Source organism: Sarcophilus harrisii, chromosome 2 (genome assembly GCF_902635505.1).
Source record: "Sarcophilus harrisii chromosome 2, mSarHar1.11, whole genome shotgun sequence".
Lineage (NCBI taxonomy): Eukaryota > Metazoa > Chordata > Mammalia > Dasyuromorphia > Dasyuridae > Sarcophilus > Sarcophilus harrisii.
This window is the reverse complement of record NC_045427.1, coordinates 297,228,708-297,247,097: the sequence shown is the minus strand read 5'-3', so window position 1 is coordinate 297,247,097 and position 18,390 is coordinate 297,228,708. Positions and strand designations below refer to the sequence as shown.

The 18,390-nt window shown below is 35.5% G+C and overlaps 1 protein-coding gene across 3 annotated transcripts in view; it reads right to left on the bottom strand.

The window, feature by feature from the left end:
- Nucleotides 1–9,174, bottom strand: part of STON2 (stonin 2) — a 187,819-nt gene extending 178,645 nt beyond the window's left edge. The window contains exon 1 of one of the 3 annotated variants that reach the window (XR_004231980.1): nucleotides 9,036–9,174. The gene's annotated coding sequence lies outside the window, so the exon portion shown is untranslated. The other 2 variants (XM_023501738.2, XM_031952423.1) reach the window with 2 other exon arrangements.
- Between the last annotated feature and the right edge of the window lie 9,216 nt (nucleotides 9,175–18,390).

Genomic DNA, 18,390 nt, shown 5'->3' with positions numbered 1-18,390 from the left:
GACACATACTTGAATGTTGATTTAATTTTGAAAAATCTTTACACGTACTTAGAATTTCTCTACCTCTTTAATCTACGCAACAGACACTGATGTATAATTCCACAAACATCTATTTCACCAGGCACCACGTTTGCCTCTGAGAATAAAAAGCTAAAGACAAAACTCATTATGTAGATTATATTCATCACAAATATTAAGATGACCAAGTGTCCCATGAAATGCTTCTTCTTACTCTTTGATATAGGATGAAACCACCTAGGGCAATTCTTTTATTTGACTTTGCTTTAAATATATAACCTTGGTGGTGATTAAAGAGAGACTTTATATTTAGAATAACAAAAGTTAATTATTTTCCACATAACTGTTAAATACCTTCTAATTCATTTTCCACTTCTCTATTACCCTTAATAGTGAAATAGAAAGAGAACAGAGGGACATTAGGGGGAGGAGAGGGAGAAGGAGCCACAGGAATAAAAGACAGCATTTTTTGCTTCCTAAGTTATCATAGCCAAAAGGTCAAATCCTGCCTTTGCTCATTACCCATATGCCTTTGGTAAGTCATTTTATCTTTCTAGAATTTAGGCAGCACATTGCATAGAGCATTGGGACTGAAGTCAAGAAGCCCCAAGTTCCAATCTGGTGTCAAGACATTTACTGGCTATATGACAATGTGTAAATTGAACCTCATTGCCTCAGTTTCCCCATGTGTAAAAAGGGGATGGTAATAACAGGACTTCCCTTCCATTATTGTTATGAGGCTCAAGTAAGAATCACTGCAAAACACTAGTAATACAGGAAATAACATAGTATGCACTATATAAATGTTATTAATTACCTCATTTATAAAATGAAGAGTTTGAAGTAGATGAGATCTTAAGTCCCCGCCAGTTCTAAATCCTATGGATTTTTATGTATTTGTGCCTTATCTAAACTAGACTACTGATATTAGAGGACAAGGATTAAGTGATATACTTGAAAGCTGCCATAACACCTAACCAAGCACGTAGTAGGTACTTAGCAAATACCTGTTAACATTTGCTTCATGTTTCCTTCCTAAAATTACTGACTTTTTATCATCTCTAGGATTAAATATAAAATTCTGTTTGGCATTCAATGCCTTTTATGATCTACCTCCCTCCCAAATTATCTATTTTAAAAATAACAAGCGATTTCCAGTATTTTTATACTTTAATATTCCAAACCACCTCCTTTTCTTTGATCCATGTAGGCTGGCCTCTATACTCTTCCTTGAACAAGACACTGTATCCCTCAGCAATCTGGCTCTACCCATGTCTGGAATGTTTTCTCTTCTTTTCTCCACCTCTTGGCTTTCAGGGCTTCAGTCAAGCTTCAGTTAAAATCTTGTCTTCTAAAGGAAGCCTTTCCCAATCCCTCTAAATGCTAGTGCCTTCCCTTTATTGACTATTTCCCATTCATCCTGTACATAGCTTGTTTGAGCACAATTGTTTGCACACTGTCTCCTTCACCAGATTGTGACTTCAATCTAAGGAGGAACTGTCTTTTGCCCTTCTGTATAACTCCAATGTTTAGCACAGTGCCTGGCATATGTTTAGTTAATGTGTACTGACTGACCCAGAAGCAGGTTTCGGGGTTGCTTCCAACTAACTAGCCATCACAGAAAGGAAAGATAATCTGTCATTTTTTATTAATAACTGAGACTGCCTTACAGAATGTAGTCTTGGCTCAGGATACTCAGTAGAGAGCTAGGCATTTGAGGAACCAAGCATTTTGATTCCTGTACTGACACTTTCTGCAAACTCTCCTTCTCTTGGTTACCTCAACTAAGAGAGACAGAGATAATACTAGAAATCTGCCTTCTTGAATTGCTGGGAGGTGTGGGGGGGGGGAAGTGGGTAGGAGAGGAGAAGTAGGGAGGGGGTCTAATAGAAACAGAAGGCATTTTGTAAATATCAAATTGCTAGATAAATGGTGTTAGTAACACCTCCCAATGAATGTGTTAAGGGCTTTAAATGCCTCCTGAATGGTTTCCTCACCCCTTTCCCCACTGGCTCTCACTCTAGTGGGGTGTTGCTTGCTTCTTTTGAAACTTCAGGCTGAGTTTCCAGGGAAACCTAAGGAGGAGGGAACTGCAGGAGTTTATTACCGAATTGACAAAGGGAAGGCATTACTGCAGCAAAGCACACAGTTGGGAGGAGGGGAGGAGGGTGGAGGAAGATGGACTTTCTGAAGTTAACTACAGATGGAAACAGATGGTTCTGACCAATGTTGGGTGTAGTGTAAATCTCCTGGTGAGGTTATGTCTCACAGCTTTCTTATCCACATGCAGTGGGATTCTGCTAAATGACAGGTATATGTATAATCTCTGCAAATTCATCAAAATGTTTCTGGCTCAAAATACATCTTCTAGCAGGGAAACTGTTCCAATCCTTAATAAGACTTAAAGCCTTTTCAGTCTCTATGTCTCAATTTATAGCTCAAGAACACCAGGATTCCTTGCATTAGGAGGAAAGGAATCTGGATATTTGTGTAGAAAATAGCATGATGAGAAGCTAATAAGTAAGATTTCATTGGATGGAGGAAGCTATGAGCTATCTCTGTGAAAGCACTTTGCAATCTTACAGCACTAGATAAAGATAATCTACTATCATTTATCTAAGATCCACTTTTCATGTTTATAAAAGAAGGCTCTTTTGGATTATATCCATTTTATATTTCCTTTATATGCTCCATACTGCTCAACCCTAGGAAAATAACAGGCATATGGTAAAAATTCACTTAACTGAAATAGAGCAATGAGGATAGAGAAAGCTATAACACCTTGTTACACTTATTTTAGAATAAAAATGTTATGATTATGTGTAAATCAATCCATACTAAATAACTTTCAGAGCAGCCATGTCATTTCAATTCTACTTCAGCCTAATCCTCCCCACCAGAGAACTAGACTTTCTTCTGAAGCCACTCAGGGTTTACATAAACCACCTTTGTCTGATCTTGCTTAGCTCCAGGCCTCTGAATATTTTCTAGAAACCCTCCCCCTTATGAACTCTTCTTCAAAAGGTAAACTCTTTGAAGGCAGGGATTGTTTGTTTTTATTCTAGCACTTAGCACAAGTGCACTATGTGAGGAACAAGAAATCCAAGGAAACAAAGTAGTTTCCTTTTAAGAATTTTTGCAAATTCTTGAGACAACTAGAGTATCACAGAACCAAAAAAGGATCTTACTACGATGGGAGAGCTTGCAGAACACAAATATTACTTTTATAGCTCTAATTTCTAGAGAACTTTAAGGTTTATAAAGCACCTTCTTTACAACAATCTGATAGCTGAAGTAGTACAAATGTTATTTCCATTCTACAGAGAAGAAAACCAGGACTTGGAGGAAGAAGAGAATGATTGGCTAAAGATCCCACGGTTAATAGGCACCAGGGCTTAAATTCAAACCAAGACCAGTGTTCTTTATTCTATATATTCTGCTGCCTCTATTGGTATTTCTTAGTCAAAGTTCCATTCGAGTTATTTGTATATTGACATCTCAACAGACCATTTTTCACTTATCACTCACTCCTATGGTATGCTAAAAGCTCAGAAATTTCTTCAAAACACAGATTCTGGAAAGGGCATAAATATTTAACAATTGTAATTTTTTTTGAAGTTAAAATATAAATGTTAAAATTGAGATTGTGTTAAGTAATTATAGCTCCAAAAATTATTGGATAAAATCTAAACTATGTAATATCTTTACCAAAAGATGGGGGGAGGGAGGAGAAAGCCAGTAAATAAAAAAAAAGGGTAAGGAGAGCTATGGGAGGTCAGCCTGATACTGACCATATACCTGGCTTTCACTTCAGTTACTGGTGGCAACCTTCTTAGAATTCTGGTTAAAAAGTTAGAGGATGGTTTTTAACCCAGTCAAAAATTGAGCAAGTCATTTAAGCCTCAATAAAGTTCAAGTTTTAGGGTAAGTAAAGACCTAGTAAAAACAAACTTCATCATGTATCCATATCATACTTATGTTGAATATCATACTGGAATGTAAGCCTTTTCTCCTCAAAGACAATTCTAGGAATGCATTGTCATTATAGTTGTAGTGAGTCACTGTTAAGAGAACTGCTGTTATTCTACCCATAATCTTAAACCAATTTAAGAACACTGTTCTGTATTAACTTGGGTCATTCATCTTGGTGGAGTTATAGGGAGGCAGTTATAATTAGAATGACCAAGAAGCACCAATACTAACTTACTAGTGACCCCAATGAAATCACAGCTTTGTTGCTTCTTATGAAAACTACCCAAAATTACCACCAAGCAAGAACATTCAGTTCTAAATGGGGTATGGTGAGAGGTGTTTTGGTTTAGAACTGGGATATGTTGACAGATATTGGCGAGGAAATTTAACCTAAATGACAGGATGCTCTAAGCCAGGATTATGGGAGTCTGGGCAGAGTTTCAAAGGGACAGGGCAAGGCAAGACTTGTATATTTCCAGTTTTCCACAACCTTATTTCTTATTAGTCTTCACTAATGAAAAATTAACTCTACTTAACACAAAGAGATCCACTCATTTGTATAGACTCTACTGCCCATATTCAGGGTAGGTCCATAAACAAAAATATGAAGTAAGAAAAGTCCTTCCACCTACCTTTTGATTTCTTAAGCTCTCTTTCCTTCTTGTTCCTATAGCATCAGAGAAAATTGGTTTTTATTTAAATTATAAACAATTATAAATTGTTTTTTATTAACAAATGCCCTGTAAAAACAAATAATTCTGAAATACTTAAGAACACAGTAATGATCTATGATTCTAGAGGATTGATGGTGAACAATGCTACCTACCTCACAACAGATCAATGACTATATACAGAATGAGATACAAGTTTTTGGACATGGACAATTTGGGAATCTGTTTTGTTTGATTATGCTTATTTGCTTAAAAAAAGTTTTGTTTTTCTTTCTTTTTTAAAGGAGGGGGAGATGGAAAAAAAATAAATGCTTGATGACTGGAAAGGTATTTAATTTTTAAAATATTAATTGATAAGAAAGTAGCTTAAGGTACTGCCCCTCCAAGAATTTTATATTTTTATAAATAGCTCTTGGAGAAAAAAAAGCCTTTAATAGTTTAATAACCCTTAATAATAGAAGAAATGCAGGCAGCTAACTGGCACGGTGGGCAGAGTGCCAGTCCTGGAGTCAAGAAGACTCACCTTCTTGAGTTCAAATCTGGCCTCATACATTTACTTGCTATGTAATCTAAGCAAGTGATTAAACTTACAGATAAGTTTCCTTATCTGTAAAAATGACTTGGAAAAGGTAATAGCAAACCACTCCAGTATCTTTGCTAAGAAGACTCCAAATAGGGTCACAAAGTATTAGACACAACTGAACAACAAGAAATCCAAGAGAACAACAGATTGCTAGTGATTTTTGGCACTACTGAGAGGCAGTAGGAGAAATACCTAGGTGGGAATAAAAATTTGTATATCAAATTACACTATGCAATAATAACAATTCGCATTAATACAGTAGTTTACAGTTTACAAAAACATTGTCTTTACTATGACCATGGCCATGATGATTATGGTCTCCATTTTCTGTTTGAGGAGACTGAAAAGACTAACTTAAGAAATGTAAAATAATCTTCCTGGGGTCACACAGTTAATAAGAATCAAGCTAGAACTCAGATATTCCACTTTGTATCCAAAGTTCTACCTGGTTTCAACTCTACAGAACAAGATGCTCCTCCATTCTAAGAGGTATCTAATCTTTTCCAATTTCTTCAACAAGCAATTAACTCAAACCTGGATATTATTTACCTCAGTCTCTTCTCCCCTCTAACTGGAGGACTGGAGGATAGAGTAACCAACTATTCCAAAATCTTCAGATATTAAAGGTGGAAAGTGGACTCTCAATTTACTATAGGCTCCCGACTATTTGCAGCTCAGCCAGGTTTCAACTCTATGGAACAAAATCCCCTCTTCCCCCAGGCTTTTCCTGTCTCTTTTTGTGTATTGTCTTCTCCCATTAGACTGTAAGCTCCTTTGGGGATGGGGCCATCTTTCTTTTCTTATTTGTATCCTCAGTGCCTAGCACAGTGCTGGTTCCATAGGCTCTTAATAAATGTTTGTAGATTTACAGATTTCTGTCACCAAATCTGGAATTCTGTCTACTACATAACTGTCAATCTTCTTTCTAACATTCACTGGGTACCTTTGTTCTACTTTGATGGTCAGGTCTAATAACCATCACCAGAAAGGATTCAGTTAGGACTTCATGCGTCACAATACTAAGAAACCTTTGACTACAATTAAAGTATTAAAAAAAAATACTAAACAGTGCACATATCCAAAACTTGCTCAAGCAGCAACTTAATTCTGTAATTGAAATGTAGTATTTTACCAATCCTTTTACCTATTTCCCAGCCTAGGGAAAGTATATTTAAATATACACATTCTTGCTACTGTTTCCCAAAAGAATAGTGATGAGTGTGTGTGTGTGTGTGTGTGTGTGTGTGTGTGTGTGAGAGAGAGAGAGAGAGAGAGAGAGAGAGAGAGAGAGAGAAATTTAGAATACCAGCTAAAGCTGCTACATGTTGATACCTTAGGTTTTAAAGAAAATAAACAGGGAAGAGATGTTTGTTTGAACAACCTACAGGATTAAGCAAGGAAGAGAAACAGGAAACAACTATACATAAGTGAATCAAATCATCAGGGCATATAAGTAACTGGCCAGAACACTTGAAATTACAAATGAAAGAAGTAAAATAGTTTTAAACATTTGCTCCAAGGATAAGAATCAAGGTTAATTTACCAGTGTCATCAACAAAATCTCTCACTGATTAGTCTTTTCTTTACCTTACCCCAAATTTCCATTTCCAATTCACTGAGGCATCAAAAAATGTCTTTTCCATTGCTAGTTAGCTGAAGCCACCTCATGTAACTTTATGTTCTAATATTTTAGCATTTTTCAAAGTGTGTAATATTATTTTTAATTACAACATGAATACAAATGGCTATCCCCCTCTCTTTCCTAGTTAGTCATAGTTCACACAGAAGAGCCTAAGCAGATCCAGGGCCTCAAGTTAAACTATGCTGACTTACCTTTTAGGTACATTTTCTAAAAATTAAAGCTGCACATAGACAAGTTTCAAAGAAGAATAGAATCATTTCAACAGAAAAATAGATTGTGGAGAAAGAGAATAAAGCCAAGAGAATTATCTAATTCTATGTGACCTCAAACTAGAAGGGAGTAAGAATCTAAGAAGAGCCAAAAAGACACTCAAAATAAAATAATTAGATGTTTGATTTTGGAATAAAATACACGAATATAGAGGAAGTACCACTGCATTTTGACTAAGGAGAGACGTCTGGGTTTGAGTCCCAGCTTCTCATCTCTAAAATTCAGATTACTCTCTAACCCTCAGTTTCTTTATCTGTAGAAAAAGAGTTGGACGTGTTGATCTGTAAGAACTCTCTAATAGATGTAATATTTATGACTGTAGGAGTTTTTTTTCAATTTCCTATCCTCACCTCCTCCCTTTACCCTCCTTAAAGGATGGAAAGATATTTGTAACACATTATGTTAAAGGAAGCATTCACTGGGTGAATTAGCATTTTTCAAAGTATGTAATATTATTTTTAATTACAACATGAATACAAATGGCTAGGGTGGAAAGAGGGAAAGGAAAAGGGTGAAAAGATATTTGTAATACATTATGTTAAAGGAAGCACTCACTGGGTGAATTAGCATTTTTCAAAGTATGTAATATTATTTTTAATTACAACATGAATACAAATGGCTAGGGTGGAAAGAGGGAAAGGAAAAGGGTGAAAAGATATTTGCAACACATTATGTTAAAGGAAGCATTCACATTTATTTATTCAATCCTGGAAAAATAGTGATACCCAGCCATACAAAAGGAAAAATGTTAGGGAACATTTGCTGATTGAAGCAGGGGTGCCAGTAGCTTCCAAATACCCCTCTTAATGATTCACTCACATCCATCTCACATTGCCAGCTTCCTTCTGTAAGGGCGTCAAGAGAATATGGTCTCTTGATGGCTTTCAGCACTTCCATTCTGAAGGGCTGCAGGAGACATGTAAACAAATACGCCTTTTTTCACCCCTGTCATCCCCCCTCCCCAAATGTTGCACACTCAGATAAGGAGATCCACAGATAACTAGCCCCGAAAGACAAGCAGAGAAGTTGGAAGGAATCAAATATACTTTTCCTTCTCCTTATTCTTTACAATCAGAAGTTATAAGCATTACGGAGAGAGAGGTCATTGAGAAAACTAGACTAAGGTTCCAGCAAAACGAAGGTTCGACTCCTCATCACCAGAGCCCATCTATTTAGTGTGACAAGTAGGCAGTGGGACTGGGAGCAGCTGCTGGTGTCGGCTTCCCTACAGAGAGACCGACGCCGAGGTGCTCCAGGACAAAGCGCTGGAGAATAATAAGCAGGAGACGAGGAGAGGGAAATCGGTCTGGTTGGGCACTCGCTCTACCCGGCAGTCTCGAAACAGACCCTACACCACCACGGCCATTCTAGGTGGAAGTCCCACGCGTAATTGGCCACCCCCCAGGGAGGAAATTTGCAACACTTCAGGTGTCCGTTACGGGAGACCACACCAGCAAGCGCGCCTCCCAGCTTCTCCTTCAACCTAAGCCGGCTCCCAGCCCTCTGAAGTGGCCGCAGGAGTTACCCTCGGCGGGCGTCGGAGAGGTTGGTCCGGACACTTTTCCCCTTCCCGTTACTCACCTCCCCCGGGGAGTTACACCCTCGCATGAGGCAGATTCCTAGTAAGCTCTAAGAGGCTCCCAGACTAGCAGAGGGAAGCAGACGCTAGGGCAGCGGGCAGCGGAGCGGCCCCGAGCAGAGCTCGGGCCAGTGGCAGGAAGGGCCAGAGGCAAGGGAACCTCAATGGCACTAGGACCTAGCAGACGTCCCTTCTCTCTCCAGCTCCACCTGCCTTTCTCTCCGGTCTCCAGAGACACTTCGCAGGTTTGTAAGGAGCGCGCGAGGGCTGGCGGGGTCTGGAAAGGCAGGGCTGGGTTACCTCGACAACTGCCAGCAGGGCCAACGGACGCCGGGAGGGAAGTCTCACACGGCGGCGGCGGCGGGGGCGGCGGGGGCGAGGAAGGCGACAGGCGCCCCGCCGAAGAAGAGTGCTCGGGCTGCGCTCTGCACCCAGGGCTGGGAGCTCCCTGCTCCCAACCCCAGCCTCGCTCCCGCCGCTCCTGATTGGCCAGAGGGAGGCTGGAGGAGCGGCCTGATTGGGCAGTGCAGGAAGCCCAGCAGGAGGAGTGGGATGAGGGCAAGGGAGACACTCAGGGTTTCCGAGTCTGCCTCCTCAGGTTGTTCCGAGCCCGAAACCCACAGTTGCGCAACTCTCCAGGTCGTACCTCAGGACGCAACCGAGGGACTCCTGGGCAGGGAGATCTGTGCGTGCGTGGTGAGGATGGCGGGGAGTGGGGGCGGGGAACACGGTCACGTCTTCGCAGCTCCCACCCACGCCGTCCCTGCCTGCCAGCGTGTAAAACACCGAGGATGCCGAGTACTCTCTGCCCCACGTGGCTCCAGGCAGTGCAATGACCACTTTTCCACCTCACTGTCATGTACGCGCACAGTCGTTTCCACTCTACTCGGAGATGCAGCATTCGCGCAAGGCAGACGGGCTAATCGGTTTTTACACACACACACACACACACACACACACACACACACACACACGCACACACGCACACACGCGCGCGCGCGCGCGCGCGCTTCTTATAAATCTCTGTAAGACCTGGTTCCTAGTGATCTAGAGCGTAGTGAGCTAGGGAGTAGAGTTGTAGCTAGGGAGAGAGGAGCAGATAGTTCCTCAATGCACCAGGCACTGACAGCTTTATACAACTAAGCCTAGCATCTCGTTAGCAATAATAACTAAATAAGTTAATAAATGTACATTTATTTTTATTTATATATTATACTTATATTATTATATTAAATATATATGATTATATATTATATTATTATAGCATAATTATATACAATATATATTATATTGTATTGTATTATATTGTATATAATTATATTATATAATTATAATATATATATTATATTGTATATATTTATATAATATATATTATAAATTTAATAATAAATTTAAATTTAAATTAAAAATAAAGTTAATAAGTAAGTTAATAAATTTAAATTTATTTAAATTTATATATTATATTTATATTATTATATTAAATATATATGAACATGTTATATTATTATATCATATAATATATATTATGTTATATATTACTATATGATATAATTATAATATAATATATTATGTTTTATATATTTATATAATATATAATATAAATTTAATTTTAAATTTAAATTAAAAATAAAGTTAATAAATAAGTTAATAAATTTAAATTTATTTAAATTTATATATTATATTTATATTATTATATCAAATATATTATATATGAACATGTTATATATTACTATATGATATAATTATAATATAATATATTATGTTTTATATATTTATATAATTATAATATAAATTTAATTTTAAATATAAATTAAAAATAAAGTCAATAAATAAGTTAATAAATTTAAATTTATTTAAATTTATATATTATATTTATATTATTATATTAAATATATATATGAACATGCTATATTATTATATCATATAATATGTTATATATTACTATATGATATAATTATAATATATTATATTTTATATATTTATATAATGTATGATATAAATTTAATTTTAAATTTAAATTAAAAATAAAGTTAATAAATAAGTGAATAAATTTAAATTTATTTAAATTTATATATTATATTTATATTATTATATAATATATAAATATATATTGTATTATATTATTATATCATATAATTATATGTAATATATATTGTTATATATTATTATATGATATGATATAATATAATATATTATTATATTGTATATATTTTTATAATATATATTATAAATTTAATAACAAATTTAAGTTTAAATTAAAAATGAAGTTAATAAATAAGTGAATACATTTAAATTTATTTAAATTTATATATTATATTTATATTATATTAAATATATTATATATATAAATATATATTATATTATATTATTATATTATATAATTATATATAATATATATTATGTTATATATTATTGTATGATATAATTATAATATCATATATATTATTATATTGTATATATTTATATAATATATATTATAAATTTAATAACAAATTTAAGTTTAAATTAAAAATGAAGTTAATAAATAAGTTAATACATTTAAATTTATTTTAATTTATATATTATATATTATATTAAATACATAATATATATTATATTATGTTATATCATATAATTATATATAATATATTATGTTATATATTATTATATGATATAATATAATATAATGCATATTATTATATTGTATATATTTATATAATATATATTATAAATTTAATAATAAATTTAAATTTAAATTAAAAATAAAGTTAATAAATAAGTTAATAAATTTAAATTTATTTTAATTTATATATTATATTTATATTATTATATTAAATATATATGAATACATATTATATTATTATATCATATAATTATATATAATATATTATGTTATATATTATTATATGGTATAATTATAATATATTATTATATTGTATACATTTATATAATATAATAAATTTAATAATAAATTTAAATTTTAATTAAAAATAAAGTTAATAAATAAATAAAATAAATAAGTTAAAATAGGAATATACCATATGAGAGCTTCCTTCAGACATGTGTATTCTACACAAGCTCCTTGCCTACCTGGTCCAATCTTGCTTCCTCTCCCAGAGTCTCTGCTGTGAAAGGTGTTCTAGAATTCTCTTTGTATAGACATGTGTCCCACAGTTCCTAGGCCTTTAAAAACAAACTGATATGAGGGTGCCATTTGTACTGCTTCCCTACAGTTTTTTTTATAGTGTTTGTCTAGATACTAGTTTTAGCTCTACTAATTATACATTTTCACGTGAAAAATGAAATTGAAAATATAGATAGAGAAAACTTGACTATTCTTCTTGTCTGAATTCTGCACACACTCCAAAACAGCGGACACAAAACAGTGAAATCCCAATAAAATGAAATGTATTTTCACCTCAAATCTCTCCTATCTTCAATCCAGCCTCCACACAACTGCCATATTGGTATCCCTAAATGTGTTTTATCATGGTTGGTGAACCTCAATAAACTTGTCTAGTGTTTGAAGCCCTTTAAAGTCTGGCTCCAGACATCTTAGATGCAACCACTTGGAAGCAGTATGATAAAGGAAAAGGAACCAAAATATTGAAATCAGGGGACTTAGGTTCAAAAGCCTTATCTCCGACACTTATCGTGTGGGCAAGATATTTAATCTCCCTTAGTCTCAATATTGACCTCTATAAAATAAGGGGAATGGAGACTGGACTAGATAGCTTTTCAAGTTCTTTCCAGATCTATGAACTTTTTTAGGTATGTTACATATCATGTCATACTCCCCCTTTCAAGTATACTGGCCTACTGCTCTTTATACAAAAATCTGTCATTTCTGAGTCTTGGCATAAACTGCTTTTCATGCCTGGAATGCACTTTCTCTTCACCTCTGCCTCCTAAAATCCTCAACTTTCCTTTAAAATTCATTCCAAGGGTTATCACCTATAGGGCCTTACCTCATCTATTCAGTTCTAGTATCTCCCTGACAAGTTTATCTTGCATTTATTTTATTTAATAAATATCTTGTATATCTTTTTTATATTTAAAAGCTGTTTCTCCTCATAAAATGTCAGGACAAGTACTATTTCACATTTTTCCCCTTTTGTGTATCCGATTATTAACATAGGGCCTGACCTATAGTAAGTGCTTAATTAATGTGGATTCATTAATACTTCTGTTACTGCATTTCCTTACTCCTATTTATGTTAAGGCCTTGTTTAAAAAAAATTTATAAATCTGTTTTCTCCTTCAGTTCCTATTGAACCGATTCAGTTTACTGGACCTATCTCTCACCCCTAGCACCTTTATAGACAATCTTAGAACAAAGTAAGCTAACAGTCTGGGCTCCTCTGAGTTTTCTGCCTCCCTCAGCCTTACACTGACAGGTTCTGTCACCCTTACAACCACTCCATATTCAAGGTATTCTGAGTCTTTATTCATAAAACTATAGCCTACAAACCAATGCCAATGTGTTTTCTTTCAGAAGTGATTCAGAGGTCACAACTGGTTCAAAATAAAGACATTTTCTAAAATATGAGAGGAAGAAACAAGACATTTCCCTTAAATGTCCCTTAAACTAACATAAATATGGAAAGTCTCAGGGAAAAGACATCCATAGAGTTCATAAATAAAAGGCATAAATACAAATAACATCATTAAGATTGTGAACTTCCTGAGAGCAGGAATTATTGGGGGGGGGGTTGCCTTTTTTTTTTTTATTCCCAGAACTTAGCATAGTACTTGACATATAGTAGGCACTTATAGATTTGATGTGGAGTCAAGGCACACCTGCTATAAACCAGAATCCATATCCTAGAATTAGCTTGATAGATGGGAAGTTCAAGTTCACCACCCAACCATCCATCATACCATCTTATTATCTGCCCTGTCACTGACCAATATGCCTTTGATCTCCAATTTCCCACCTCATGCTTAAGGCACAGTCATCAAATCAATAGATCTACTCACCATCCCTGTGACTCCTCAAATAAAAATTCCCTTCCCTTCCTCTAAATGTGCAATCTCCTCCTATCCTCATACATTTAAAAGTAAGTTGCTTTGAGTTGCAGTTTTTGCATTTGTATCCCTAGCACTTAGCTCTGTGCCCAGTACATAGTAAGCACTTAATTGTTTTATCATTCATTCATAAAAATTTAAAAGGTTCTTCAGTTTAGAAGCATTTATATTTTTGAAAGCCATTATATTAGCATTTTAATACTATTTTTCCATCTAATAAGTTCTCACATTTGACAGGATAACCGTTGAGTCAATAATTTGCCTTGTCAGGGAAGTAGTTAAAGAGCTTTTTGAAAAACTGCCCTGCTCCACTTTGAAGGAATTCAGATGGGATAACATTCCATTATTCTCAGGTTTACTGAAGGGTAAGGCATAAGGTCATTTACTTTGAAAAGCCTTGTGCCCAGAACTCAGGCAGCAAGAACAGCCAAGTTTTCTCCTGCCCATATTAATTGGCAAACAGCTGGTTTCCCATTGGAAGAAGGGACAGATTGGCTATAGGCAAACCCCTTGCCTCTCATGAAAAGTAATTTAGGTAGGAAGCAGGTTGATTCATATTTGTGAAGGGAATTTTCAACAAAATGTGGAAAGTAGGTTTAAACATCAATTCAAACAAAATTTAATTTGATGAAGTTCTGTCCCTGTCCCTATAGCAGACCAGGAATTTAATTTGGATTTACATTATTACCAGGTGTTTGAGTGGCTGATTCAATAGAACCAAAGCTAAGAATTCTCTTACCTGGACCAAATGCATTGTGTGTGTGTGTGTGTGTGTGTGTGTGTGTGTGTGTGTGTGTAAGGGGAGCTGGCAAGGTGATGTCTGTGTGCGATCAAGATAGATTATAGACAGAAGTCATAAGAATTAAGGAAGCTGGAAAACTGGGAGTTCAGCATTCTTATTAAGGTTAAGTGTTTTCTGAATGGAGGTGATAGGTAGAGTCTAAAAGTGATAATAATAGGAGGTGATTGCCCACCTCCTGGCCAGTGTCAGATGTATTTGATAGAAGGTAGATTTATATCCTGAAATCTGAGGGCCTTCATTCAAACTCTGCCTCTGATATTTGCTACCAGTGTGATTTTGGATGAATCATTTAACCTGAATGGGCCTTAGTCTTTTCATCTGGAAAATGAGGAGGTTGGGCTACATTTATTTCATGATCTCTTTCATGTTTATCTGTAAGGAACAGTCAACATAAGAGAGAGTGCCAAGAGATGTGTCTTTAGGAGGAAAGGATGTTTGCCATGTGTCAGAAATCCTATACTGATCTAGGCCAGTTGTTTTATCTATTAAGCTTTCTCTTGTAATATCACCGAAAGCCACTTTCTTAGAAATGCTGGGAGTTGCCTTATTTTATTATTTTTTTTAAGGATCTACTATATATAGAGAAACGTACAAAGATCTGGGAAAGATAAAAGGTTTAGATAAATCCCAAGTTCCTTCTCTCTTAGAATTTATGGTGTGACCCATATGATCCAAGCAAGCTTAGATATAATACAAAACACTGTATATAATAAGTCTAATCAAGAGATATCACTCTGTGATATCTGAATGGAGGAAAATAGCTAGATAAGGCTTTATGAAGGCATTTTATCTATGTTGAAGGATACCCTTAATTTTCATTCCTTTTCTTAAATTGTCCATTATCATTCTATACTAATATGATATACTAATATGTCCCCAGTATAAAAATACATTTTCTCCTTGACCTCCATCTTTTTTTCTGCTGCTTTTCCACAAATTGCATTTTTCCTTTGAGGTACAAGCCTATATTTAAGGAAAGAAACAGTCCCCCTTTAAAGTTCCAAACTGCTCATTCTCTTTCCAAGTTTTTCTTCATTAAGTCTCATTGTTTTCTCAATTTTTCCCCCTTGAATTCTCTTTTCTTTTCCATTTTCTTCCCCAGCTCTCATTTCATTTATAAAATCATTTTAAACTCTCTTTTTTTTTAAAAAAAAAATCTTGCTTTACATATTTTAGAAATTCTAGTTGTTCTTGTACATATGCTCTGTTTTAATTTATGTTTAGATTGTAGATGGTTTTTCCCCACCTGGGTTTGTTGAGCATGCATCCCTGTCCCCCATATGCTCTTTTTTGGTGGAGTTCCTTTCTTGTTTGCTTATTCTTCCTAACTTTGCTTTCAGACTTCCAATTGTTGGGGCCAGACTGTGCACACTTTTGAAGAGAATATTTGAGCCACATTTGATCTGTTGTATGCCCTGTGGGGTACTCCTGCTGCTTTCCTTGGGTATTGAATGTTGTGTCATTCTAGGATCTGAAACAACTCAACAGAGATCTACAATCTTCCAATGTGCCCAAAAGTAGTCTAATCTAGGATGAAATCTGAGTGCCATCCTCCTAGTCTGAGCTCTGCATGGTTCTGATCTGGGTGTGGATGTAAATAAAACACTGCTTGGAACTCTAGTATATGTCTGCTGGATTCTGCCATCACTATTAACTAAATGGAAAACTGTGGCGGTTCAGTGACAGAGCTCCAGGCTCCTCTTTGGTCTGAACTTCCTACCAGGATTTAGGTTTCAGACTATGCTGGGCTAGATATAGCACTCCACTCTGCTCTCAGAGTTAAAGCCATATAACTGCTTCTTAGTTCTTACATGTTCCTTGCCCTGTACACAGCTGAGGGCCTTAAATCACCACATGTCCTGTAATGCCATACCTAGGTGCAGGTCCCCTCTTCAGTCAGCATTGAATCTGTGATTCAGAATTGGACAGTGAGCAACAGAGTTTCCAGTTGGCTCCTTGTTTTTATTCCTTGCACAAGGTCAGGCCCTGAAGTGAGCCAAAGCCAGTTCTAACTGGCTTTTAAGAGCCAACTTATAAATTTTCAACATTAAGTGTGCTCAACAGAAATCAGCAAACATTACAAATCAGGATTTGATTTATCATTTTGTGACTTGTCTAGACTTAAGAAAGTGATGGAGAAAATGATAATACAGATTAAATTTAAAAGCATGTCATGCATACTTTTTAAAAATGTTGATTGCTAAATATTTAAGATTTGGGCTGTTCTGTTCATTCTCCACCCTGTAATGCTTTAGGTTGACTCTCCTGAATAGACTGTCCTTAGTGTCTATATACTTCTTTAGCTCTATATGCAAACCTGGTTTGGAAAAAATAACTGTAGCTTTTTTCTTGGATTTACTGTTCACGATTTGTTTTTTTTTTTATAATTTTATAATAATTCTAGAGTAGTTATGGGGAAGACATCAGCTGTACTAAGTTTCTGCTAGGCCATCTTGGCTGGTCTCTTTGGAATTCTTCCTATTCAGAGGATTCACCTACAATGAGAGCTTTGATAGAAAGTTTAAAAAAGTGTTGTGAGAAGGTTACATTTCATGGCCTCCTGTGTTGCTAATTGATTTTTATGTCTTTTTTTCCCCCTAGCTATAGTCCAAATTTCTTTTCTATTACTACTGAATTCCTTGAATAAACTACTTACACCCATAGTCTCTACTTCCTATTCATCCATTACCTTCTTAATTCACTGCATTCAAGCTTTCATTACTTCGGCTCTATGTAAAAGCATTCTCTCTGGCATTACCAAGTGATATTCCTAAAATGTAGGTGGGTTGGAACATGTCACTTCACTGCTTATTATCTCTAAATGGAATACAAATTCCATTGTCTGACATTTAAAGCACAGTCTGATTCTGATTTACCTGTCCAGATTTATTCTAAATTACTGTTCTTCACTTATTCTCTTATTTATTCATATTGATTTAATTGCTGTGGCTTAAACAAAATATTTCATCTCCTATCTAAATGCCTTTGCATTGTTTGTCTCTCACATTTGCAATGTTCTCCCTCCTCACCTGTGCTTCCCATCTTACCTGAATTCTTTTAAGACTTAAGTTCAAATTCTACTTCATGTAGGAGTCCTTTCCCTGTCCCTCTTGCTACTAGGATTTTCCCTTTTAGATTACTATCAACTCTCTATTTATCTCAAGTAAATTAGTGCCTTGCATATTTCCTCTCACATTCAAATGTAAACTTCTTGAGGTCAGGACATATTTTTCCCTTTTTTTTGCACCCCAGAACTTACTATATAGAAAGTGCCTAAAAATCCTTCTTGACCAACTGATTGATTGATTAGCTATGAGATCATAATCAAGTCTTTTAGCCTTCCAGGGTCTCATTAATGCTACCTGGATGGTCAATTTCATAATTGTTGTGAAAATCAAATATGTTAAAAGTGCCTTGAAAATTACAATGCATTGTTGGTGGAGTTGTGAATTGATCCAGCCATTCCGGAGAACAATTTGGAACTATATTCAAAGGACTATAAAACCATGTGTCCCTTTTGTCACTGCTGATTCTGTATCATAAAAGAGGGAGAAGGACCCGTACATGTGTAAAAATGTTTGTAGCTGTTCTTTTTGAGGTGGCAAGGAATTGGAAATGGAAGGGATGCCTATTAAATGGGGAATGGCAGAATAAGCTGTGGTATATGAATGTAATGGGATATTTTTGTACTATAAGAAATGATGAGTGGGCTGACTTTGAAGAGCCTGGAAAGATGTACATGAACTGATGCTGGGTGAACAGAATCAGGAGAACATTGTACATAGAAATAGCAAGATTGTGGGATGATCAACTATGACCAACAATTCTTTTCAATAAGACAGTGAT